Below are 23,528 nucleotides of genomic sequence, written 5' to 3'. Positions count from 1 at the left end.
TCTAATGTCAAGCCTACGCACCAGAAATTTCTAGGAAAAACGTTAAGAGCAAATATTCAGAAATGAATTTACAAACAACCTAAATGCGCTCAATACACCCTCGTGGTAGAATAAATAATAAATTGTCCCACCCGCAGGTGCATATCAGGCACCGACCCAGTCCGTCTGGATACATACAATTCGCTGTCCCTATGTCCTGCCTGATGCTGAATGAAAGCTTCCTTGAAAAGCATTCGCCGCTCGCGCTCTCGCTTGCGTCAGATTTTCCTCTCCCGAACGGAATCTCCCAACACCAGAGATAAGACCAGAGACTCGGAAAAGGACCACCCAACCGTTCAGTCGAGTTGTGATCGTCCCGAATGCTGGTCGTGCCTGGCTGCAGTCGCGTTGGTTCCGCCGCCCGCAGTGCAATAGTGGTAGTTCCGGATTGGTTCACATCGGTGTGAGGAGTCGCACCCTCGCATGGCAGTGTGAGGCCTCGAGAAGGCCACAAGAGGCCCAGAAAAGTGGATAGTACACACAGGCCGCCACCGCAGCCGCCTGTTTCTTTGTTCGTCCTTTTCCTCTATCTGGTTCTGGAAGGGCAGTGATTCAACAGCTGGGTGTTCGAGTGTTAGCTACTGGGGAGAAAACCGTTTATGATAACCAGTGCAATATACCAAAAAATATATCGTCACATGCTCTATTTCTAGGAAATGGCAGGGGTAAAGTGGATCCAATATTCCTGGTGACGCAGTTATGCTTGTATTCCAATCATTACACTGGTAGTTGAAGAAGTGGTGGTGTTTCGCCGAACGACACCTAGAAGTGCAATTTATCTGAAGAGCAAATTTTTGGTGTGCATGGAAAAGATGAAATCAATTGTGTAACAGCTACCAGTGCTAACTGCTGTAAGTGGATGCAGGGTGTGAGGTCTATGCTTTTTTTCTACTTCTTCACACTCGGAACATTCCGTCGCTGTGTTTGTGTGTTCAAATTTTCAGTGGGTGTGCTGGTTGACTAGTTTCATTTTTTTTTCATTATTTTCTTTTGAATAGTTCAACGATCATTTGAACACCAGTGAACTCTCCGAACTCGCCAGGTCATTGGTTGCCAGTGGAGAAGCTCGAACGTTCAATAGACGAACCCAAAAGGTAAATGCTTTGCATTCCAACACCCCTGATTTATCAACGTGACCGGAAATCACAATTACAGGCGGGGGATTGGGTCGGATGAGATTATGCTGGAATTCAATTATGACAACAACGAAGAAATTTCGGAATGATTGGGGATGTTCGTATTTTTTGCTGCTAACTGCTATTGAATTGGGTTGACCGGTCAGTTAGTGATTTGATGAAATTAGTCAATATGAACAGTTTGGTTTTTTCGAATGTTGGGAAAATCTACGACTAGTAATAAAATAAAATAAAATTTATTGCAGGACTAAACAATACTTTTGCATAAGGAGCTATAAATCAAAAATCTTGTGAGAACGATTAATTTACTTTCAATTTGACACAGAAGAAAAAAATTAGGTGCTTTTCGAATAACGTTTTTTAATGTACTATTTTTCGTTCAAACCTTCAACCTAGAAAATTTGATGGCACATTTTCTGTATTTCATAAGACTTTGTGAATTTTGTATACTTTCTTTTGCTAGAAATTATCTAGAGAAAAACAGTAGGTTTCCGTTTTTGGCAACAAAATTTTTGATATTCGTTGCCAAAACTGGAACCGTAACCGTGTTATTAATATATTCAATTTGAGACTTCAAAATTATTATCAAAATTTATTTATTTATATGATTCAATAGGTTTTTAACAAAGTTTGTTGTATATAACGTACAGTTATAACGAATTTCAAATTTGTCGTCACTTTTATTCTCTCGCAGCGCTTGTACAACAGCTTCTGTGACGTCAAACTCTCTGTTCCATTTGAAAGCAAGTGACTGTAAACGACGGCTGGTTTCAGATTGCCAGACCCGCTATATACGACAGTGCGTTGTTTACAGTTGGAGTCAAATACACGTTAAATTTAAGTTACCCATTAGTGAGAGATATTTAACCCATTTTCAAAAAAGTTGCACGACTTTTTATTCAGTATTTTTTTACCCATTTGACGAGTAATTTGAATTTTGCGCTTTGTGATAAATCATTCTAGGGGAACTACATTTAATCACGCTGAGCAATTCCTCAAAAAAAAGGGCAACCAATTTAAACGACCATTTTTTATTTGGCTGAAACTTTGTATAGATATTTTTATGGGCAAAAGATGCTATTTTGCGCTTTTTGTTAAATTTTTTAGAACACGATTCATTTTTGAGAAGCTATTGAAAAATGCTATTTTGGAAAGATATCGATGATTACAAATGTTTTTAGGGCCAAAACGGTTTGTTTGATCGGTATGATGTCTTCGGCAAAGTTGTAGATAACAATTTTGTCTTTCCGAAAAAATTACAGACTCTGAAAAAAAAATTTTTTTTTGTAATAAAAGTTCAAATAAAATTCAAAAATTAATTATCTGCAACAGATAATTTTTTAAAAATCTAATTTTTTAATAAAAACTACAAAAGATTACAAAAAATCAAAAGAAAAATATATTATTTTGAAAAAAAAAATAAAAAAAAATATTAAAACTAGGACATTTTTTGTGGAACTGCTCCGCTTGCTTCATTTGAAATACATTATTGAAAACATATACTTTGCGTAGAAATCGTTGACAGAACCAGGCTTTGGAAAAAGACTGGAGAGCGATACAATACTGACGAATTATCTCCCTTTTCACTCTAACAGCCTCATGAATAAGCTATTCATGAGAGCTCGCATACAGCTACAGCTTACACAAGGTAACGAAACTGTCTTGTGTTACACACGACAGCACATTCTTGCGCATGTATTTTGTTCGTTCGGACATGACAGCCTAGTTTGCTCATTTTGAGGATGTGCTGTTGGCTTGGCTTCATTATCTCAGAAACTACACAACCGATTTGAACAGAATAGGCTACCTAAAAACGCTTAACTTTCGACTTTTATAAAGATTGCACATGGGGTTCAAAAGTTATGGAAAGAAAAATGTTCTGGAGACTATTTAATCTCACTCATGTTTCTCAGAGATGGCTAAACCGATTTCCATAAAATCAGTGTCATATGGAAGATCTAGTTGCCCCACAAGACCCTCATTGTTTTTTTTTTGCAACCGGATTTTTACTTTGCCTGTTATGTCCAAAAATGTGAAGTTTAGCTTTAAAAAGAAACATATTCCGAAGACTACTTAAAGTCACTTACTGTTCTCAGAGAAGGTTGAACCGATTTCCACAAAATTAGTGTCAAATGAAAGGTCTAGCTGCCTCATAACACCCTATTGAATTTTACTGTAATTGGACTATAACTTCGTCGGTGATGTATCAAAATGTAAAAATCACGAAACTTCATTATCTCAGAAATTACACAACCGATTTGAACAATACTGATATCAGATGAACGGGCTAGGGTTGAATGATGAATTATTATGATTAAACGCATGGTTTAAAAGTTGTGAAAAGGAAGTCGTAGTTAAAATAGAATAAAAATCCTACTATAAATAATCGAATCTAGAATGATATTCTATCGAATGACATATAATCAAGTCTATATATAATTTTATTGAGTCCGCCTTTTTTCAAGTTATATCATTTTCCCAGTTTCGCAAGATGCAAGAAGATTTAATTTTGAATGTAATAAAAATGTACTTAACGTGAGTCCCATTTCAGCCCGGCAACCAGTTGAACTGGACGTATGAAGCTTTTAGCCACGCAACAAGATAACACGTTGCAGTTTCTTCCTGTGTGGACTCATCACTGTGACCAGAAACAATTGATCTACTGCGCAGGTGTTTTCTGTACTCCTCACCTCATATTATTGGCAGTTGAAAATAGTGAAACGCTTATCATTTATATCCATGCTTGCGTGTGAGTTTTACCCTTCCGTTTCAAGCATACTGCCCTACTATACCGAGTCTCTTTCCATCCTACCAATAACGACTAGTTAGAATTCCTGAAGAAAACTATCATACGTTACACAATCAAGTTTTACTATACAAGGGACCTATTTTTGTTAGGAGGAGAGTCAACAAGGGTACAGTAAAATTCAGTTTGAAGGAATGGTATGTGGTGGGAAGCCTGTGGATAAACCTATGTTAAAGTCCTTTGACAACCAAATGACCTGATTCTTGAGGCTACGAACTCCCCTGCAGTGTGCTGCGTATTGCATATTGCGACATTGGCTGGGAATAGGGAAATATCCCTGTGGGTACTTACCCACACGGAATAATCGGATAAACCCAAAAAATGTAAGGTTTTTTCGTTGTTTTACCTTTACCACTGACGAAATTACCCATGCAGCATAAACCATAGTAACCATGAGTCAGCAGAAAGAAATTGGCTCGAATTCTTAACGTGACATCAACAACATCTTAGCCCTATTGGACAGCAATCACAGCATCGAAAGGAGCCTGATTCCGAATTGCCGACGATCCTGAGCGACAAGAAGCTCTATTGGATGCTGAAGAGGAAGACCGAGGGACAGGTGGCGCTGCTTGCGCTTGCAAGCTAAAAAACAATAAAAAAGTACCTGGTGAACATGGACACACAGCGGCAGTCCCGTCCACTAGTCTCGAATCCGCAGGGAATGACGCAACGGCAGAGGCTGAATAACATGGTCAAGTCGAATGAATCGCAACGTGGCGGTGGTGGGACGTCGAGACCTATCTCAACCTGGATGGCAACGACTGGCAGGGCACTTCGTACCTTACTTCCCCCACGAAAGAAGTGAACTCCGAGGTAAAATTCATTCCACACACTAAGTTCGCCACAAATGTGATGCGTTGGCTCGCAATCAGCGAGAAGAGGATGTCAAGCCTCTCTTCTTGACTGCCTGCCGGAAGTTGCGTCGTTCATCAAGAAATATTATAAAGGCGAAGACGCCGTGTTCAGGTCGGATCTGTCGTCAGCTCACTAACTATTCGAAGCGATCGTTAAAGGAGATGAATACATTCCATTGACATCCTATTGTTGATGTATAAATCGCCTCCTACCTCCCCCTAGCTACGTCTTTGTCACCCATGAGCCTTCCCTATTCCTTACTACCCACTCGGGAAAATAGTGTGACGCCGGCCCATGCATGATGAATGAAACTCAGTTTAGATTGGCCACAATCTGCATTTTAACAAAGTTTGACAATTTTGAATAAATTTATAAACTTATGTTCGAGCGTCTTGATAGAAAAATTTTCACTACACTTTTCCCTTTGCGAAGACGCCGTGTTCACTTTTCACTTGCAAATACGTATTTCGGCACTGACATAGTGCCTTCGTCAGTGCTTATTTGGACTGTGGAGAAAATAGCGAAACCCCAAGAATTTTATACCTAGGTAAACGACTGGGGCAAATTTTAACTCAGAAAACGTAAACAACTTGAGTTAGGTAGAGAAATGTGCGGCCTGGTGATCCATGCCTTGTCGGGGAGTTTTCGGTAGAAATTTAAAAAGCCAAGAGAAATGATTACCCTGATCTCTGTTAAGGAGGGTAGCTGGGTTTTGTTTGAAAATTTCTAAACTTTCTGCGACATCTAATTTCCAAGGGAATGTTACTGACCGAACTTGACTAATGTTGTCGGTAGTCATAGCGTGATCTTCATGAAATATATGTTCGGCTATTTTGGATCTGAAATGGTGAGTTGTTCCTTTTTCTGAGTCTTTCTTAGCCTTTACAAGTTCTGAAGTATGTTTGGCCAATGTAAACTTTATCACAATGTGGACATGCAACTTTATAAACACCCGCCCTATGTAATTTGTCAATAGTGTCTTTAGTGGACCCCAACTTTGTTTTCATTTGATTGTTTCTACTACTGTAGATAATATCGACACCAAATTTTCTAAATTTTTTACGAAGTTGACGAGTGAAACTGCCGTCATATTCAACCACTACTCTTTTCCGATCTTCTGTTAGCGGAGTGAGTGTTGTGTGAGATTTCCTATGTTGGATTCGTTTTTTTTTTTGTCATAAATGGCTTGTATGGTTCTTCTGTTATATCCATTCTGCTCACCAATATCAAAAATATATTCCATTTCGTTTTTCTTACCTTTATTACTGAGAGGCAAAGATTCCATACGGTGGATCATATGGTGGAAAGAAGCCATTTTATGCTGAAAGGAGTGGTTAGAAGTGTTAGGTATTACCCGCTTAGTATGTGTGGGTTTCCTAAAGATTTCGAATTCAAAATGGTTGGAGTTTTTAACAACGACTACATCTAAAAATGCAAGCCTGTTGTTTTGTTCAATTTCCAAAGTGAACTGGATATTTTTATGAAGACCATTCAAAATTCCCAAAAAACTTTCCAAGTCCCCCTGTTGTAAAATACAAAAAATATCATCAACATACCTCCACCAACGATCTGGTAAGCAGTCTTTTTCATTTAGTTTATTTTCCAAATGTGCCATAAAAAGCTCACATAAGAAAGGTGAAAGAGGATTCCCCATCGGTGCTCCTTTTGTTTGTTTGTAAAATTTCCCACGAAATGAAAAATAATTGTCTTCCATGCAAAGTCGAGTTAACTTCAAGTAACTGCGTACTTTAGTTTTCCAAGGGTTGTCACATTGTTGGGAAAGAAGCCAATCTTCCAAAAGATTTATAGCTTCTTTCACTGGAACACTCGGAAAAAGTGCTGTGACATCAGAAGAAACCATTATCTCGCCAGTGTTGATGCCCCTCGATGATTTTAAATTTTCAACAAAAACTCCTGTGCTCTTAACAGATCGACTAGGAAATTTTTTCGGCATTGATTGAAATTCCTTGACTAACCATTTTGCCAATTTTTCTGTTGGTGCCCCCACCGCAGAAACGATTTCTCTCATTTCATTACCAGGTTTATGTACTTTAGGGAGACCCTTTATTCTAGGAAGAGAAGGCTTCGAAACACGAGGATTTTTCAAAGCGTCACCAAAAATAGGTTGGCATTCTTTGATAGTTTTTTCAAAGTTTTTCACCATGTCGGTAAGGGGGTTGACTCTCTGTTGCCTGTATGGGCCATTATTAATTTTCTCCAACATTTGTTGATCGTAATCATTTGTGTTCAAAATAACAATTTTATTCCCCTTATCAGCTTTTAAATAAAAGACAGGTTTATTACATAATTCTTTGATTGTCTGTAAGTCTGTGCTATTATTTACAAGACGTGGACATTTTTTTAAATTATCCAAGAAGGATGTGCGCACTTCACTAATCTGTGCGGTGGAAAAAAGGCAACTGCCCATCCCACTTTCAATATCAATGATTGCCTGTTCAACATTTGGTTTAGAAGAAACAGCAAAGTTGAGGCCTATGTTCAAAAGATTTTGTTGCTGTTGTGAGAATTCACACGAAGATCGATTGACCACAAAATTTTCTATATATTTTATCTTAGTTGTCATTTTACTACTCTTATTTCGTAAAAACAACTGGTTAATCTTTTTGCACCCAATTTTCGTTTTCTTTCCCCCTCACACTGTTCTGCAACTTTTACTTTGGTTAGGAATTCTGGGAACCCAAAGGGAAACTCTTTGGCCAGTTTTAAATGAAGGGAGTAGCACTCTAAAGTGACTGAATTTAATTTACTATAAAGAAGTTTTATACTATTTTTTATCCATTCCAATTCCATCTTCTTAATGAGAAAAGGAGGAGTTAAAGTTCTAATTTTAATCTCATGACTTTTGGGAGTCAGTCGATATTTGACACATTGCTTCAGAAAAGCTATGTCTTTATGAATTCTTGCTATTTTCTTCCTCAACCCCAAAAACTCATTTGGCTCAAAAGGCTCGGATGCCATGTTCAAATTTATTCACTTATGTTCGAGCGTCTTGATAGAAAAATTTTCACTACACTTTTCAGTGAAATTAGATGTCGCAGAAAGGTTAGAAATTTTCAAACAAAACCCAGCTACCCTCCTTAACAGAGATCAGGGTAATCATTTCTCTTGGCTTTTTAAATTTCTACCGAAAACTCCCCGACAAGGCATGGATCACCAGGCCGCACATTTCTCTACCTAACTCAAGTTGTTTACGTTTTCTGAGTTAAAATTTGCCCCAGTCGTTTACCTAATTAGGTATAAAATTCTTGGGGTTTCGCTATTTTCTCCACAGTCCAAATAAGCACTGACGAAGGCACTATGTCAGTGCCGAAATAAGTATTTGCAAGTGAAAAGTGAAAAGTGATAGAATTAAATAGTGAAAGTGAATAAAAAGTGAAAAGTGTAGTGGAATTTTGAATAGTACAAAAGTTCGCATTATTGAATTATAAATTTCTGGCCGATGCGTTACAATTTTTTCCATTGAATGTCGCAAGACTAAAACTTGAAAATTTCAAATTATAAAAACATTGTTTCTATGATTACCCAATAAACTTTCAGCATACTCGGTCAAAGTTTTTATATTTCCCAATTTTTTTTTTTTTGCTTATGTCCTTAAAGTTGCCTCACTCGATTATCCATAATCAAAACAGTTCTAGAGATTTTAGTAAAATAAGAATAGTTAGAATAGTAAACAAATCAGAGAAAAGTATTGAAAATTTGAGAAGAAATCAGGAAAAAAACGCATATTTTCTAACTAAACCAATCTGCTAATCCATGGAGTGGATTCTTCTTAGTTCACTTTAGATTTTTCATAAAGTAGAATCCTCAAAAACTCACTTAAAAGCTCTAAATTTGATATTGTACTCGGGCATCTGCACTCGAAAACTCATTTATTTCAAGGACCTACCTCAGAAAACAAATTCCACGCATTGCTCTATACGGCTACAACGGGACTCGTTCAGCAGCCAACCAAAGTTTTTTATCGTCATTAACGAACCACCTTTTATTTAATCACTAAACAAAACCACTCACCAGCCTAAGAATACTTTAATCTTCAAAATGTTGACTTCAATTAGCTTTAATTAGCAAAAATATATGAGATGAATTTTTACAAATCCTAAATTCCAACTGTATGTATATTGCTCTGTATTCACTGAGTTGAATATAATCAAAAGTTGCCAAATCAGTTTTTTTTAAAACGAAAAACTCATACTGAAAATGTTGAATCATTCCGACAAAATTGACATAAATCGACAGCTCTGCAGTGGTTACCTAGGTTACCAATTTTGCACGTAAACAACTGCAGCGGAAACCTACCACAACAGTTTGCGGCTACGTTCATTCATAAAACTGTGATTAATTCATGATTGATTCATGATGACAATGTGAGGAGTATAGAGACGTCGTGAAATGAATAATTGAGCAGTGATTTAACTCTCTAGTGCCCAGTTCCGCCTTTAGACGGCCTTCAATATCAATACCTATTGGTATAGTCAATAATCAATACCTGAAAACGGTTTATAAAAATTCATAGTGATTTTTCGAAGTCCGTCTGAGAATTAGCTTGGGCACTAGAGGGTTAAGTTTTGAGATGAATATGGAAGTGTTGTGAAAAATGGTTTGTTTCACAAAATTAAGGATAAATTTTGCCAAGTTAATTAAATTCCCAATGCTGGGCGGTCCCATAAGAGCATGTATGCGTATTTTGTTTATTTGTTCAATGATTTTGGTGTTTAATCCATGCATTCTTCGTAAATATCGGCTTAATGAGATGAATAATGGAACAAATACCCTAATTACATCAACAAATGAATGTGAAATAAAACATGGGTATTAAAAAGAATTGATAGAAGAGATAACAAATAGGAAATGAGTTTTCTAGAACTGATTATGTTCGAAAAAGCGTAACAGACTTGCCAAGGCTTTCCTCGGCGCGTTCGGATAATACTCTAAAAGTAATTCAAAATCAAGATCCATTGTAATGAAAAATATAACGAAAGTTTGAATTCCCTTATGACGACAAATGTGATTCTTCCTGTATTATTTTCAATAACCGCTGTGGCTACGCATGGAAAAAGCTTTCTAGCATTTCCAGGTTGGACCGCAGAAGAAACATTATTTTTCTTTTGGCCTTCCTAGAACGAAATAACCACTATTTATACGGTGGCTACCACACGAGGATTGAATTTCTATAAAATGATTTCTTTGCTCCATGAAGATGCATAGGAAACAGCAACAATTTTGATTGAAAAGAAAATTGTTTTAGAGAAAAAAACCTTCATTTTTATTGCCGTGAATGTAGTAGAAATCATGAGGATGCTAACAGTTTGATTGTTAAAATTTTTCAAATTATTCTAAACAATTTTTCAGCAAACATACCATAATAATTTTTGGATTCAACAAGATCTCGTTGTCGGTATATCTGTTGTAGATATAAAAAAGAGAATTTCAAGGCTTTTCGTTTGGGTACATTTTCCTGAGTCGGAAATTACTATTTTCAGCATATCATCATCGAGTGTATAACGCCTAAAATGCATTTCTCTGTCGGCTCTTCGGTGTTTTTCCATGTTAACGTACGTGGAGTGTCGATCCCAACGGAAATTTTTTTAAGCCTTACTGTGTAATAATGTGTAGTTGAAATAAAATGCTTGCTCGATCTGCAAGTCACTTTAATCTCATGAAATGTTTAGCAAGTAACATCGGTTCATAACAGGAATAGTTCCTTTTATTTTCAAAACTCAAGCTGTGGATGACATATTCAACTGCTATCATCCTCGTCTAATCCAGCCAGATAGCAGTTTCAAATGCGTCTGGTATCCTGGTTTCAACATCGATTGACTGATGTTGAGTCCGAGTAGTCAGTTATAAAGTACTCATACATACGTACATACCAGTTTTCCTCTATTGATTGAAGGTTCCCGCATCGTCACTCATCATCCGCTGCATTGTTGGGGTCCATGTTCTACTGCAGGTACACGAGTCCAGTCCGTTTTACTGTGTCCACGCTGATCTGGTCAGTTAGGAAGAAGGATGGGAGCGGGCAGTTTTTACAATAGTATCATTTTCAATGATGTATGTATTGGCAGGCAGCCATAGTTGAAAAAAGTACGCTGGTATATGAATTGAAGTAATATGCACTGCACAGTTCATCTCAAAAAAGCATCCCAAAATGGTTGAGTAGAAATACAGCATAATGTATGCTTTGCTCAAGAATTATTTCCTTTAACTGTTGATGGTGTTGTGTACCGTGATCAGAAAAAAATATACTTTAAAATATACCAACATGTGTGAGCGTCAATCACAGTAAATCAATCAATGTTTTCCGTCTCCGCATTCCGCATGCATGTTTGACTCGTTTGCTCATTCTGAAAGATGGGTAGATAAATCACTTTATTCTCCCGTATATACATATATGATATTCATCAGTGGTTACGGAGCTGCAAGTTGCGGTTTCAATTAAACTGATTTCATCAAATTTATCACGCAATATGTTGTCCCGTGTTGGATGGACTCGATATAACGATATCTTTCAGTACAATAACGATGGACACTTGAAAAGGGTCACGTGTTGAGTCTTTTCGCCCAAGAATCTTTATTATGGAAATACTACCATAATTTCCATTCCGTAAGCACGTTTTTAATTTCCAAATCATCTGTTAGTGTGTGATGGTGACGTGTCTTTTCTAAATAGTGATACCTTGCAAATGCATATAGTTGGTTCGAACTTTGACTCTTTGTGTTTATAGTCGTGTCACATCTTTTAGCACCATGTGCCTTGTTCTGTGTTCATGAATCATTGCTCCCGTTAAAAAACTTTCTAATAAATATGCAACAATCTTGTACGTGTAATTATAATCATCTCTGCTGCACCGTTGGTATGTCAAGCTAGAAATTGACATGAATCTACAGTGAACTAGAGCTTAAAGGTACCCTGCTTTTTTGTGTTCAAGTTTTTAGATAAACAATTTATTTACCCAAAAGTCTTCAGAACATTTGAAGAGCCGGGGGTTGTTTTGCATTGTCTAGTTTCTAGTGTTCATATAATCCTTTGAATTTGTGTCTATATGATCATTGATTTCAGATCTCAAAAGGAAATTAATCAAAATTATAGACAAGTAGATTACACAGAAGTATCTTTTCATTATTAACAAAGTGACAACATGAAACTACTTGGTATTTTGTTACAAATATTATCTAATTTCATTACTTTAACGAGTATCAGCTTTCTCCTAGCATTTTCAACGCTATACAATCAAATTTCACAAAATAAAATGCACCCGGTGTGCTATCACCGAACAGGATTCTGTAGAAGGCAGATCTGCTCCAACAAACCGGTATTCCACTTTACTAAAATCGCCTGACTGCTTATCTACCAACATCGGACGACGATTGTTTCCACGAACTGTCCAAGGAGGAGAAATCAGTGACGGCCAGATTGGAATAAATCCTCTGAAGCTAAAACAATCCTCTGAAGCTAAAACAATCGCTTTTTTCCGGTGCCATGATTTTGCTTTATAGTTCACTCTCCACAATCGACAAAGATTTTATTTGCCAGATTCGTTCGGTTGCCAACCAATCAAACAACTTACAAAACTTCGCATTAAACGTCTGAAGCTTATCTAAGAGGCCCATTGCGCAGTCATGTGGTTTTAGCATGCCTCAGCATCATTGCTCAATAGATCACATAACCTTTCAACGTTCGGCTGTCAGTTGATGTGGATTTGAGCCATCAATAATTGCCATACATCCACGATGAGATGTCCAATCAGAATTGAGCACAGGGTAAAATGCCATTCAAAGGATGCGACGGTTTTGCATAAATTATCCTGTGATTTTCGCAGAAAAGCTTCCGGAACTGCTTTGTTGGAAAACAATACGTACATTTATAAATCATAACTCAGAAAATGAAATGAATACTCCTATACCTACATAGTTAGTAACTACGTGAAGTAGCTCGGTTATAATAGAATGCACGTTCATCTTCAAGGATTTTCTGAATAACGAGATTTCCTTCAGCCGAGTTTCCTTTCGGGCTTTATCTATCAGCCGCTTTGTAGAACTTTTTTCTTCTTCAAACCATAGATTATGCCATCACATAAATTAACATTTTCCAGCTGGATGAAAAAAAGGAGCTTTGTTTTAACTAGACAAAATTGTTCTTTTTCGTGAACTTTCACCTTTCACCGTGGGTAAGCATTTTTTTTTTTTTTCAATTATAAATATACCCGTCGAATGGATACGGTGGTGACTCGAGTTACCGCTTGATTGCACCTAACGGAAAGTTGACACGAAAACGCGATGCGAGACGACATTATGACTTTGCGTTTTTTTTTCTCTAAATTTGACACCGCGTTAAAAAAAACTTTTAGTTAGCTTCCAGTTTCTAGCGCGATGGAACAACAACTCAGTTTAGCGTTGTTCCACTTGCTCAACGCTTAAGATAGGATTATTATGAATTAAATAATTGAATTTTTGTTCTAAATTTTCGAAATTACTTACTATCAGTGTGATAAAATCAATTCAGTTGTTCAAACGGGCCTACATTCAACTGAAACAAATACCATGAATTTTGTTGATTTGTTAGGGATCACTTAAAATTTCATTTTCATAGTATCCGTCGACAAGAGTAACTGTGAAGTCTAACTGGTTCCACCTGAGATTTTTATCGTGAAAGATGAAAAACGCGCGAAGTTACTTACGTGCAGGGAGATCTTGCATGGAATGCACCGAAAAAGCGATTAATTTTTATTAATTCTATCAAGTTCATGGCTAGCCTACGGGAGAATTAAATGAAAGACAATTACCATGGAACGGGGTGAAATTGATCAATTTTTATAACAATTTCCAATTAACTAGCTTCATGTACATTTTTCCCGATATAGTATAGTTTTAAAACAAGTACTGGTATGTGCTCCAGTAAACCTCAATGGCTATTAGTGAAATTTCTATTGTCTACTTCATGAAATAAATTCGATAATTCTATAAGGTACTATGAGGTAAATTGGGGAGAAATTGATCACCATTGAAATCCATACATTCTTTTGGCAATGTGCTTTTTTTCGATATGCTAAGGATAAATGATGATTTCTGTGCTGAAAAATATCATTTACAGCTAGTTTGGAAACGAAAATAACGATATTTCAGGTTAAAATTTGTTTATTTAGGTTCACGAGCTGCTTTTTGCTAAATTTGCTCTTATTTGATCGTCGTCAGACCGATTTTAATTCGGTTTGTTGCAAAAGCTCTAAAACTAGCTCTGAAAATAAAATCTTTGTGGTTTCCTGCGAATTCATCAGTATTTCCTTAATGGTATGGAATGATCATTGTTGAAAATTACATTTTTTGAGCTTTTATCAAACTTTACTCACTTCTCCAAAATTAACGTGATTAACCCTCCACTAAGATTACTTTAAGTAAATTCAATACTTTTTTTTGGTTATTTGGAAATTTGTTTGATCAAATTTGATTGAGTTTTGACTGAGTCAGAAGAATTTTTCGAAAATATGAAAATTGGACCGGGCATGTGAGGGTTAACTTTGAAAGGTATGTGAATCATGCCAAAGTTGCGTTTAAGGACACGTTAATATTGCCTAGTGTTGTAAGAGCAATATCTTTTGATTAGTATTTTTCATCACAAATTTTCAGGTGATCAATTTCACCCCACTGATCAATTTCACCCCACTGATCAATTTCACCCCATTCCACGGTACCTTCGAAATTCTTTTGGTCTACCATTTATTGGCACAAGAATGTGCAGGCTTCACTACTCTTAGTTTTGCCCTAGTTAAACACAAGTTCACATCATATTATTTGCATTTATAACGCAATAGAAGATTGGTTCCTTTCCAAGTTCTTATTACGTGAAATGAGTGATGGAACCCTCTAGTTTAATCGGATAGAACGAACGTACCATTCGCCTCCACATCAACATGGTGTGAGTCTTCTTGAAGAGAAAGATTCACATTGGCCTGTTATACTGGCCTCTTGGTATAAATTATATTCTTATAGATATTGCAACCGTGTATATATACATCCCGCCGCTGTCACCAATCATGTAGAGTCCCGTCCGGGGGAACTTTACCAGTGAATATGCTTCAGACGAGCGCACAGTACCTACATGTAATTTGAGCGCGTAGATATCCTGAAATGCACTAGTATTCCTTTTCAGGAAACCTAAGCTGGCGAACGCTCTAGCAATAATCATGGAGATGTATTTGATGTGGGAGTTAACGACAACCAGTAAACACAGCACCCATGGAAACTCACAGTTGTTTAATATCACCATACCAACATGTATAAATAGTCTCTAATAAAGAATAAGTCGTCAGTCTTTCGTTAACCATTGTAGAAACCACAAGTGTTTCATTTAAACGATCTACGACAATTCAGGTGGTTCACTACCGAGTCTCTCGATGCCGAACTTGTCCATTTTTCTTCGATGACTGGCAAATCCAACTGCAGCGTGTCTTCGAAAAAAAATTAGTTCGACTTGAACTGCGACAGCGGCCAGAAAAAAAAATCTTGATTATCTGGGCCAAAAATCTCTTGAATTGTCGTAGATCGTTTGAATGAAACACTTGTGGTTTCTACTATGGTTAACGAAAGTCTGACGACTTATTCTTTATAAGAGACTATTAAACATGTTGGTATGGTGATATTAAATATTTTCTTGGTATTGAGGTTAATCGATCAGCTGGAATAATCAGTCTTAATCAAGCAACGTACATCCAGAAGCTGTTGGATCGGTTTGGAATGACTGAAGCAAAACCGTCAAAGTTTCCTCTTAGCCCTGGCCACATACAAACAAAGGAGGAGGATGAAGCAGAAAAATTGCCAAACAATCATCAATAAGCAAGTTTAATAGGTGGTTTATTGTATGTAGCAGTTAATACGCGTCCGGAAATTTCGGCAGCAGTATCGATCCTGGGTAGGAAAACCAGTTGTCCAACTCATGCTGACTGGAAGCAAAACGAGTACTACGTTACTTTTTTTTATTATTTTAAAGAGATTTTAAATTTTAATTCATTCATCTCTTAAACTTACCTTAAGCGAACTTTGCACGACGAGTTATTTCTGGGTGTGGATAATTCATCACTAAAAATCTATGTTGACGCCGATTGGGCAGGTGACTCGAATGATAGGAAATCAACATCCGGTTTATTGTTTCGTTTTCATGGTGGATTCATAAGCTGGAGCTCCAAGAAACAAACTTGTGTCACACTTAGTAGCACCGAAGCAGAGTATGTTGCATTGGCCGGGTGTTGTCAAGAGTTTCGTTGGGTTCGGAAAATTTTGGAAGACTTTGATGTGAAGCTGGTATCACCCGTGGTCGTTTTTGAAGATAATCAAGATGTGATCAATCAAACGAATTCACCAACCATTGGCCGCCGTTCGAAACACATCGAGACAAAATTTCACTTTGTCCGAGAGCTGCAGCAAAATAAAGAAATTGATATTCGCTACAGTCCGACTGATGAGATGATTGCGGAAATGATGACGAAGCCATTACAGTCCGTTAAACTTCAGGGTTTTCGTGAAGCTGCTGGTGTACTTACGTCGAGGAGGAGTGTGGGAGTTAACGACAATCAGTAAGAACACAGCACCTATGGAAACTCACAGTTGTTTAATATCACCATACCAACAAGTATAAATAATCTTTAATAAGGAATAAGTCGTCAGTCTTTCGTTAACCATTGTAGAAACCAAAAGTGTTTCATTTAAACGATCTACGAAAATTCAAGATTTGACTCTCCCAGATCTTTTATTTCATTTACTCGTGGAAGACTGCTGGAACCTTTGTTATAAAAACAAAGGATTCCGTAAGCGGTTAAGGATAATGACGCAGCATTTCGTAGCATTAGCGTACATACCATTCAATGCAATGTGCTACAGTGTTTGAGTGCGTCGATATCCACCTGTAGAGCACAACAGTCTAGTTCTGATTTAATTACATGGAATATTTTTAAGCCATCCGCAAACATGAGTTTTGAGGAGCGTAGACGAGTACGCTGAAATACAGAATAAAAATTAAAGTTCCCTGCCCGGCTACCTTGTGGTACACTTGAAGGTTGTTTGAAACTGAATGACTTTGTACTACTGATTGAAGCGATGGCTGAGCGATTGGTTAAGTAAGACATTATCCACTTGGTCACCCAGTTAGAGAATCCCTCCGCTTATTGACTGCAAGCGCATGTGGTACTCTATCGAATGGTTTATGGAACCCTATCATCGTTCTTCAATGTCATTTATCAGTGAGTCTATAAATACTAAATTTGTTGTTACAAAACGCTTTCTCACGAAACCATAATGATGTTCAAATATAAATAATCGGATAACTGAATTGATACGTAGCGTCGTAAACAATTTCGAGTAGTTTTGTAAGCCAACTAAGTATTGAGATACCACGGTAGTTTTCGACATCGTGCATGTTTCCGATATTGTGTATTTAAAAAAGGTGAATCGACCTTGTGAAACCCGATAATGGCCTACCAACCTACTAGTTAAAGGTTATAGACGACTGAACAGGATCTGCAAGAGTTTTTGTATACGGCATTGATAAGCGTAATGTTACGGTAATTGCGTAGCTGCAGCTTTTAGCCGGTTTTGTAGATGGAATTGACGACTCCCTCCATCCACTTGTATGGTAGCTTTACCTTCTCCCAAATCTTGGAAAAACCCAGTGCAGCAAGCTAGCCAGCGCCTCTCTGCCATACATAATGAGCTTGATCGGCAGTTCGTATTTAGCTTTACTTCGTTGTTCTTCAGCTTCCCGATCATACAACGAGTTTCATGAGTATCGATGACAGGTACTTAGTCATCTGTTGCTGGTGCTTCTAGGTCAGTTCCTGTTCCGTTTCTGCTTGCTGTATCGCAAGTGGAGGAGTCCATTGAAGTACTGCTTTCACCTGGACTACCTCACTGGTAAGAAGATTTCTATCCGCGTCGTTACACATGTCGGTTTGTAGCACATAGCCTCTGCGAGACTGGTTTACCTTCTCATAAAGTTTGCGCATATCGCAATCATAGTACCGGACAGTTGCTCGAGCTCTTCATGTTCACGATCGTCTTGCTGGCTCTTCTTTCGTCTAAAAATTGTGGTCATGTCGTTCGGTGCACATGTCACGTGTCTGTTGTCCCAGTTTGCATAAGGTTTGTGTAGAACATGGGACTACCATGATTGGAACGGCAGTATACGAAACGTTTCTGCCGACTGGTGCTTCCACTCCTAGCTGTGCGATTCCTGCCCCAGCTACCCTCTAGAAGAAGATAATGCGCGTATTCCCCGGTAGCTTGAGAGCTCTGGAGCTGCTTTAGTTGAGCCGTGGGGTTCAGGTATGCCGTGCGTAATACACGGTCAACGATTGCGAGCGCAAGCATTCCCCAACTAGATGGTGGTCCAAGTCAATACCAATGATAACATGGTCAATTTGGTTAACCGTACGTTAGTCAGGGTATCTTCAAGTAGATTTGAGGATTTCTTTACGGGAAAAAAGTTACTTTGGACTACCAGTCCTCGGGAAGCAGCAAAGTTCACGCATCGCTGACCATTGTCATTCGTCTTGGTGTACAGGATGTGTCCCCGATGGCATTCTTGATGTCTAGACTCGAGCAGCCGCCGAGCCGTAGTTTTCTCAAATGCGCGTAAAGCGATTCTTTCTCGACTTCGAGACTTTGTTTGAGAGGATAGCGCACGTTGACCGTTATGTATTCGGAAACTTTAGCATCCGTAAGTGCTTGGCAGGGTACAGGGATACCCACCAAAAAGAAATGCTTCTGACATTTTCAATTCTTGGCCGATTTTTGATATAGGCCCTGTCAAAAGATTAGACAATTTGTTTATTTGTGGAATACGGGAAATCGGTCAAGAATTGGAAAAGTTAGAAGCATGTCATTTGGTGGGTACCCTCCGAAACAGTTACGGGGTAAAAAAATCAGAGCCCCTTCCTTCGACCAGGGGAATTGAAGGAAGGGGCCCTGAATTTTTTTACCACATAACCTTCTCCACACCATAAAGCAGGGAGCTGCTATAAACTGACTAATGATGGAAAATGGTTTATTCCCTCTAATTAGGAGTATTCTTCGCGAGATTCTTGGCTGAGTTAAGGATAACCTAGATTTTTAAAACAATGAAGTCTAAAAAGGTACCCGGGTACCCTGCCTGGCCAGCGCTTGAAGGGCGTTGTACGGCTTTCACATCGACTTTTCGAATGCATCTCTTGCAACTGTTTGCAGTTCGTTGATCTCAAATTATTTTTATACCAAAAGAACTAAAAATCATGAAAAATGTTCGATTGGGCAACATTGTGGTAGATTCTTTGAGTTGCGTATTTGGGGTGTAAATGGAGTCGAGTGGTTGTTCAGGAACGTTTGTGTTTTTTTTATGTAATGTGATGATATTTCATCTGGCTAAACAACGTACTTTTTATCGGTATGGTATCATAATTTTGGTCGAACATTAGTTCTGGTATACATTTTGATTAATAGCTCAGCCACTAGGCTTAAACCATGATTTAGACAAAAAGGAATAAGTTCTTTTCAGTACACTACTCTAGCCGGTCTTCAACGGATTATTGTTGAGGTTTGCAGGAAATTGTCGACACTGTCGAAACCCAAAGATTTTCGTTTTCAAATGTACTGTGAACTTTTTGCCAAATTGTTGTGCAGTTCATAGCGAACAAAACTGGACATGCATAAACGAAACAAGAAATACTGGCATAAAGATGAGAAATAGAGTTTTATATACATACTCTCATTTCTCACAGCGTCCACCTCGTGTGTCGCCGCACCTGATTCGATCGAAGCATCTTCCGAAGTGAGAAGTAGGCACGCTTTCCAATCTGGGGGCGTCCCCAAAGAGCAGTGACCAAGAATACATGAGCTCGTCACCTCAGGCTCATCGCAGTCAACAAAGACTTGAGTTGGTAGGCTGATGCCCGGCGTAAGTCTTTAGTTTTCGATGCGTTAAGTGCTGCAAAGCTAAGTGCTATAATATTACAAGAACAAGAAAGTCCATCACCTAGTTCTAACCCTCAGCGCAATTCAAAGAGACTCGAGAGTTTCCTCGAAACAGGCACATCACTTGCGCTATGGTGTCCTTGATCAATCGCGTCTGTTTATCCAGAAAATCCTTGTGGCTCATGATTTGCTATAGCTGTTCTCGATCGAGTGTATCGTATGCCGCCGTGAAATCAATTAAAAGTGATGTGTGGGCACGTTGTATTCACGACTTTTTTGAGAGATCTGGTGCGTGGTGACACGGGCTCCCATAAAACCTGCTTGATATCGGCCCATGAACCTCTTAGATAAAGGTTATTGACTACGGCACAGAATCTGTGAGATTTTGTCGCAGGCTGCATTGATAAGCGAGAGGCCGCGGTTATTGTGGTACTCTTGCTTGTCGCCCTTCTTGTATATGAGATTGACTCCCTTCATCCAATCGTCTAGTAGCTTTACCATCTCTCAAATGAACTAGCATAGCTCAGCAGTCCGTCTTTGCCGGCGGCTTTATTGTTCTTCAGCTTCCTGATCGCCTAACGAACTTCATGAACATCGAAAACTGGTGCTGCTGATGCTCCCCGGTCAGATCCTGTGCTGTTTGCTGTATCACCATTTAAATGTCCATCGAAATGCTGCTTTCACCTGTCGACTAACTCACTGGCATCCGTGAGTAAGTTCCCGACCGCGTCGTTGCACATATCGACTTGCCGCATATATCCTCTACAAGACCGGTGCTCGAAAACCTCATACGCCCGATCCTCTTGCTGCTGCTTTTTTCGGTTAAAAATCGTGATCATGTCGTTATTACTTGGCCTTGTTTCTCTTCGTTTACTTGCCCAAGTATATTGACCAGGTTCGATTCACTACTGCCTCGCGTTCCTCGTTGTACTGCCGTGAAACGCATATCAGTCTCATCTGCGAAATCATCGAACGAAGAAAATTGCGATAAAAGATCATGAATGTTTAATTCAATAAAATATGATCCGCTTGAAATATTATTGTTTTTTTCTTCTCAGATTGATGGGTTTTAATGTTTTTGTTACTTTCGTTTGATAAAAAGTCAATTTATAACAATTACAATTGAATAAATTTTAGTGGGACTGATATGCGATTATTTTGCAATACAGCGGGTAAAATAATCGCCTTACAATCCCAGTCTTTATGACCACTGAGAATGAATCAGTTTGTTGCTGTTTATAGTTATCAAACTTGTTAATTTTGCTTGAAGAGAATCATTCTTATTGTGTGAAAATATTGTTTAATCTCGTGCAAAATATCCTCATCAGATCTGATCCGTGCTTGTTACGCATATGAAGATAGCTTTGTGGAAGATTGTCTCAGTTTGGATCTGGCTCTTTTTGATGACCTTTTTTTATTTTTTTCGTGTAGTTTTACTTAACATTAACAGGGAAGAATAGAATGTTGTGGAAAAAAAAGCATTTGAACTTTGAATATAAGCGTTATTTTTTTTAATATTCATTGTGGGACTGGTATGCGATTACTTTTAAGATGGGACAAACTGACCTGATATTTTTTGAAAATTTTTCAGAACAAACTATGTTATGTTTCACATTAATTTTGTAAAGCATTGCCGATTCTAACCTCTGATGGTCATAACTCAAAATCGACGAAAATTCAGATGGGACTGATATGCGTTTCACGGCAGTATACCAGTCGTTTCTGCTGATCGGTGCCTTCACTATTAGTGTCGCCGTTTCAGTACTCCTGTAGCTGTACTAATCCTGCCACAGTCGTCCTCGAACTACAAGCTCCTGCGGTGTGGATTGTACTCCTGCGAGGTAATGCGCGTATTCCTTAGCAGCCTGAGGGTTCCGGAGTTGCCTGACGTTGAGTCACGTGGTGCAGTTATCGCGTATGTACTGGACGGTCGATAATTGCGAGCGCAAGCATACCGCAACTAAGTGGCCGTCATCGTTTGCCTTGGTGTGATCTTCGGTTTGTAAATTTCTTCTTTTCGTTCATGTCCTCGAAGAAGATTTTGATGTCTGGATTCGAGCCGCTGTCGTACAGTTTCTCCAGCTGCAAGTAAAACACTTCTTTCTCGAGTTCAGAACTTCCCTTGTAAATCCTTCGTACCTCCTCTCCATTCAGGCAATGTTTCTGGAGCGCAACGATATCGAGGTGGCGGAATTCCAGCTGATCAAGTAGGATCCGCTTGCCACCCGGGACGTACAGCAATCTACAATTCCATGTCTTCGTCGTCCTTATTTCATCGTTTAGGTCGTTGCCGTTTTTGCCGAATGATCTATAACGGACCAGATGATCAGTTTGAGACAATCTTCGAGAACACAAGACACATCATCTGTTTATAGACTCCAAGGCGGAGTACGATAAAGTGAAACGCAATGAGTTGTGGCAGATTATGCTTGAGCATGGCGGGCGACGATTGTGACGGTGGATGGTTTAAAGCAAGGGGAGGTGGTTCTCAAACTTTCTATTTAATATAGCCTTGAAAGGTGCTGTACGGGGGGCAGATGTGCAGAGGAGCTGCAGGACGACATCGATAATATCGGTGTTAATCATAGAGATATGGAGGAGGCTTTCACGACCGTTCCAAGCATAAATGTCCCAGCATCCATGAAGTTTGCGTAGAACATGGGACAGATATACTTGGAACAGCAGTTTGCGGCTCTCAGAAGGGAATCCGCGAGTATTAAATACCACTATAAACACTATCAAAATGAAGTACATGGTGGCTTATAGAGAGCGTTATAATCCTGCGGCTTTGGCGCTGTAGATGGAGTTGCTCTCGGAGAGGTTGATAAATTTGTTTATCTTGGAAACTCGAAACGTATGATAACGAAGTAAGCCGTGAGATGAATAGAGGGATTACGGCAGAGAACAAGTCTCATTACGGATTGTGTAGCCAGCTATAACTCCTCTTTTCGGTGGCGTTCTACGGACATGAAGCGTGGATGTGGACGAAGAATCGCCGAAGTTTTATGAACGCGTATTTTGAGTTCTACAAAGAAGCTCTATGATCTGTTACCATGAAAGTAAATATAGTAAAGTAAGTAAGTGTATAATTTTTTCGGCATAAGAGCAAGATCGCGCGAAATGACCTATGGTCGTATATCGACCATTTTTGATTTGAATGAAACTTTGCACACGTATTTGGCTTAGCAAACTGAGCATTTTTCTCAGGTGGAGAGATTTTTTACACCCATGAGTTACATTCTAAAAGGACGTATGCCTTTTGGCATAGGTTTTATTCGAAGCATTGTAGCCCAGAAACCGTTGGTTGTATAGAAAAACTGTCTGAGAATGAGTTGTAGGGAATTAAAAATGCACCATAAAAAAATATAAACTGTACAAAAAAATTTTTTTTTGACCAAAAAAAATTAAAAATAAACATTAAATTTCAATTTAAATAAAAAGAGTTGAATATTTTTTTATTTTTTTTTTAAAGAAACTTAACGTTAATACGCAACTTTTCAAAAAAAGTCCAGGATGGAGAAATGAAAAATAATATGTTTATGGTAGATTAATTTTTTTATGAAAATTCTAATTTAAATTTTTTTCAAAATATTTGTATTCTGAAGATGTTAAAAGATGCAGAGAGTCATTTTGAATCAAAAAGCTCTTGGTAGTAAACATTCTTAAGGCATTGGTTTTCGAGTTATTTTAAATTTAAACTCAATAAATTATTAATATTTCGGAAAATACACGTTTGT

General features: G+C 38.3%; 1 protein-coding gene across 10 annotated transcripts in view; it reads left to right on the top strand.

Moving 5' to 3' along the window:
- Window positions 1-320: 320 nt before the first annotated feature.
- LOC129732802 (probable G-protein coupled receptor CG31760) overlaps window positions 321-23,528 on the top strand; it is a 177,562-nt gene continuing 154,354 nt past the window's right edge. For 5 of the 10 annotated variants that reach the window (XM_055694068.1, XM_055694072.1, XM_055694069.1 and 2 more), the window contains exons 1-2: window positions 330-890; window positions 1,038-1,133. The gene's annotated coding sequence lies outside the window, so the exon portion shown is untranslated. Of the gene's footprint in view, window positions 1,134-23,528 lie in introns of all 10 variants that reach the window. The other 5 variants (XM_055694070.1, XM_055694064.1, XM_055694065.1 and 2 more) reach the window with 4 other exon arrangements.

This window comes from Wyeomyia smithii, chromosome 3 (genome assembly GCF_029784165.1).
Source record: "Wyeomyia smithii strain HCP4-BCI-WySm-NY-G18 chromosome 3, ASM2978416v1, whole genome shotgun sequence".
In the NCBI taxonomy this organism is placed as follows: domain Eukaryota; kingdom Metazoa; phylum Arthropoda; class Insecta; order Diptera; family Culicidae; genus Wyeomyia; species Wyeomyia smithii.
This window is presented reverse-complemented; position numbering and strand designations above follow the sequence as displayed.